Source organism: Suncus etruscus, chromosome X (genome assembly GCF_024139225.1).
Source record: "Suncus etruscus isolate mSunEtr1 chromosome X, mSunEtr1.pri.cur, whole genome shotgun sequence".
Classification (NCBI taxonomy): domain Eukaryota; kingdom Metazoa; phylum Chordata; class Mammalia; order Eulipotyphla; family Soricidae; genus Suncus; species Suncus etruscus.
In genome coordinates this window covers 69,367,753-69,371,710 of record NC_064868.1, presented here as the reverse complement: position 1 = coordinate 69,371,710, position 3,958 = coordinate 69,367,753, and the positions used below count along the sequence as shown (strand labels likewise).

At 36.2% G+C, this 3,958-nt stretch overlaps 1 non-coding gene across 1 annotated transcript; it reads left to right on the top strand.

Moving 5' to 3' along the window:
• The first annotated feature begins 857 nt into the window (after window positions 1–857).
• Window positions 858–962, top strand: LOC126000298 (U6 spliceosomal RNA). The gene has a single exon (XR_007492649.1). It is a non-coding gene; the product is annotated as a U6 spliceosomal RNA (small nuclear RNA).
• The last annotated feature ends 2,996 nt before the right edge of the window (window positions 963–3,958 follow it).

The window sequence follows — 3,958 nt, the reverse complement described above, 5'->3', positions numbered from 1 at the left end:
GAAAACCATTTAAAAATTTTGCTTATTATAGTTTGGGACACATGTTTAATATAGTATTGAATTACAGTGTTTATACACTTGGTCACATCACCTCTACAGAACTAAAATGCCCAAGACCCTTGACCCTTGTTTATTGCCAATCCATAGTGCTCAGAATTTTGCTTATATGGTTTGCATCAAGGAGTTGGATAGGCAGCAGAATGATAGCACAGCAAAGTAGTGTTTTCCCTGCACTCAATCAATCTGGGTTCAAAATCGATAACCATTGGGGATGATCTACAAAGCCCCACTAGGAATGATCCCTTAGCACAGAGTCAGTAGTAAGTACACTGCAGAGCACTGACAGTTGTGGCCACAAAACCAAAAGAAAAAGGAGGTGGATAGGAAGATATGTAAAAGGAAATTAAAATCTGCAAGGAAATGGGATTCTCTTTTATTTGAGATTTCATTAAACATCCATTAACAGGAGGTATGATCTTTTTTTGCCACACATCTACATAATAATTTAATGGTAAGGATTAGTCAAGCAGAGTTAAAATTAGACAGCTCATTAAATAGACGACTTTCAGGTACACGTTTAACATGCTTACGAGGTATGCAGAAAGAGATTTAAAACACCTTGTGATTTTGCTGCACCTGGAGGTTCTCAGGAGTTATTTCTGACTTTGCACTCAGGAATTACTCCTGGCCATGTTCAGTCAACCATATGGGGTGCTATGGATTGAATTTATGTCAGCTGTATGCAAAACCACTGGACTGTTGCTCTGATCCACACATTATAACTTCTTTCCATCATTTTGTGACTTTTAATCTAGGAGGTAGAATATTAAGACAGTTGAAAATTGTGGTTCTCCAAGTGCTCGATTAGGTAGCAATATACTAAAATTGGAATGATACAGAGAAGATTAGCATGGCCCCTGTGCAAGGATGACTCGCAAATTAGTGAAAATTGTGGTTCTTCAAATAAGAGTTTGACTACTGGGATTAATGAAACCATAGAATATTTTTTATATCTTAAGCATCAAGATTACAAGCACAGTTGTAGTTGGTTTCAGTCGTAAACAGAACATCCTCCTTCACCAGTGCTATATTCCACCACCAATGCCCCCCTCCCTTCTTCCCCACCCCTATCTGTATTCGAGACAGCCATTCTATTTCTTGCACTCATTGAAATTGTTATGATAGTTGTTAGTGTAGCTATTTCCCTAACTACACTCACCAGTCTTTTTGGTAAGCTTCATATTGTGAACCAGTCCTTCTGGCCCTCATTTCTTTTGTCTCTGCACATTATTACAATAATGTCTTTACTTTTTCATACTGTTTTGTGTCTATCTCTCTCCCCCTGACTTATTTCACTCAGCACAATAGATTCCATGTACACCAATGTATAGGAAAATTTCATGACTTCACCTCTCCAGATGGCTACATAATATTCCATTGTGTATATGTACCACAGTTTCTTTAGCCATTCATCTGTTTTGATGTTAGCTCCTTATCTGACGGATATTGGGTAAATAGTTTCTCGCATTCTGTGGGTGACTTTTGTATCCTAGGCACTATTTTCTTTGAGGTGCAGAAGCTTTTCAGCTTAATATATTCACATCTATCATTGTTTCAACTTGTTTGGAGAGTGCTGTTTTCTTCTTGAAGATGCATTAGTCTCAATGTCATGGAGTGTTTAACCTACATGTTGTTCTATATTACATATGGTTTCAGGCCTGATATCAAGGTCTTTAATCCATTTTGATTTGATCTTCGTGCATAGTGTTAGATGGGGGTCTGAGTTTGCTTATTTGCAAGTAGCTAACCAGTTGTGCCAATACCACTTGTTGAAGAGGCTTTCTTTGCTCCAGTTTAGATGTCTTGCCACATTATCAAAAATCAATTGATTGTATGTCTGGGGAACATTCTCTAAATACTCAAGTCTATCCCACTGTCTTTATTCCAATAGCATTCTGTTTTAATAACTCTTGCTTTGTAATACAATTTAAAATTGGGAAAAATAATGCCTTCCATATTCCTTTTCCCAAGGATTGCATTAGCTATTCATGGGTGTTTATTGTTCCAAATGAATTTCAGGAGTGTTTGATTCACTTCTTTGAAGAATGTCATGGGTATCTTTTGAGGGATTGCAATAAATCTGTACTACACTTTGGGGAGGATTGCCATTTTAATGATACCAATCGTGCCAATCCATGAGTAGGGTATGTGTTTTCATTTCCTTGTGTTCTCTCTTATTTCCTGAAGCAGGTTTTTGTAGTTTTCTTTGTGTAGGACCTTCACATCTTTAGTTATGTTGACTCCAAGATATTTGAGTTTGTGTGTGATTAATGTAAATGAGATTGTTTTTTACATGTCCATTTCTTTTCTATCGTTACTGGTGTACAAGAAGGCCATTAATTTTTGCGTGTTAATTTTGTAGCCTCTCACTTTCCTGTATGAATTTTTGTTTTCTAGAAACTTTTTGGTAGAGTCCTTAGGGTTTTCTAAATATAGTATCATGTCATCTGTAAACAGTGAGAACATGGGGCTGGAGAGATAGCATGGATGTAAGGTGTTCGCCTAGCATGCAGAAGATCAGTGATTCTAATCCTGGCATCCCATATGGTCCCCCGAGCCTGCCAGGAGCGATTTCTGAGCATAGAGCCAGGAGTAACCCCTGAGCGCTGGGTGTGACCCCAAAAAACAAAACAAAACAAAACAAAACAAAAAACAAAAAACAAAACAGTGAGAGCTTAACTTCTTCCATTCCTCTCTGGATGCCCTGGATATTTTTCTTGTCTAATTGCTATGGCAAGTACTTCCAGTACTATGTTGAATACGAGTGGTGAGAGAGGGCAGCCTTTTCTTGTACCACATTTTAGAGAAAAGAATTTAACTTTATCTCCATAGAGAATAATATTTGCCATTAGCTTGTGGTAGATGACCTTGACTCTACTGAGAAAATTTCCTTTCATTCCCATCTTGATTAGGGTATATATATATATATATATATATATATATATATATATATATATATTTTTTATCAAGAATGGGTGTTAGATTTATCGAATGTCTTTCAATCCATTGATATGATCATATGATTTCTCTTTTTCTTTTTGTTGATATGGTGTCCTATGTTGATTGATTTACGGATGTCAAACCATTCTTGCATTCCTGGGATGAAACCTACTTGGTTGTGAAATATGACCTTCTTGATTAGGTGTTGGATACTATTTGCTAGAATTTTGTTAAAGATCTTTGCAGCTGAGTTCATCAGGGATTTTGGTCTGTAATTTTCTTCACTGGCAGCATTTCTGTCTGCTTTTGGTGTCAAGGTGATGTTAGCTTCATAAAAACTATTTGGAAGTGTTCTTGTTTCTTAAATTTCATGAAAGAGCCTGAGAAGGATTAGTAGCAGCTCCTCTTAAAAGGTTTGAAAGAATTCATTAGTAAATCCTGGGCCTGGGGTTTTGTTTTTTAGAACAATTACGTTTTTAATTTCCTCAGTAGTGATTGGGCTGTTTAGATATGCTACCTCATCCTTATCCAACCATGGAAGATTATGAGTCCAAGAATTTTTCCATTTCTTTCAGGTTCTCATATTTTGTGGCATAGAGTTTTTTAAAGTAGTCTCTCATTACCCTTTGATCTCTGCAATATCTGTGGTGACCTTTTTTATTTCTAATCCAGTTTTTCAAGTTTCTCTCTCTTGCTTTCTTTGTGAGTTTTGCCAGTGGTTTAGCAATTTTGTTTGTTTTTTCAAAGAATCAACTTTTACTATCTTTGATCTTTCAGATTGTTTATAGGATTTCCACTTCATTGATTTCTGCTCTAAGTTTTGCTATTTCTTCCTGCCTACCTATTTTTGTTTCTTTTGTTGATCATTTACTAATTTTTGTAAGCTGTGTCATTAAGCTATTAATGTTGGGTCCTCTTCCTTTCTGATGTGTATTTGCAAAGCTATAAATTTTCCTTT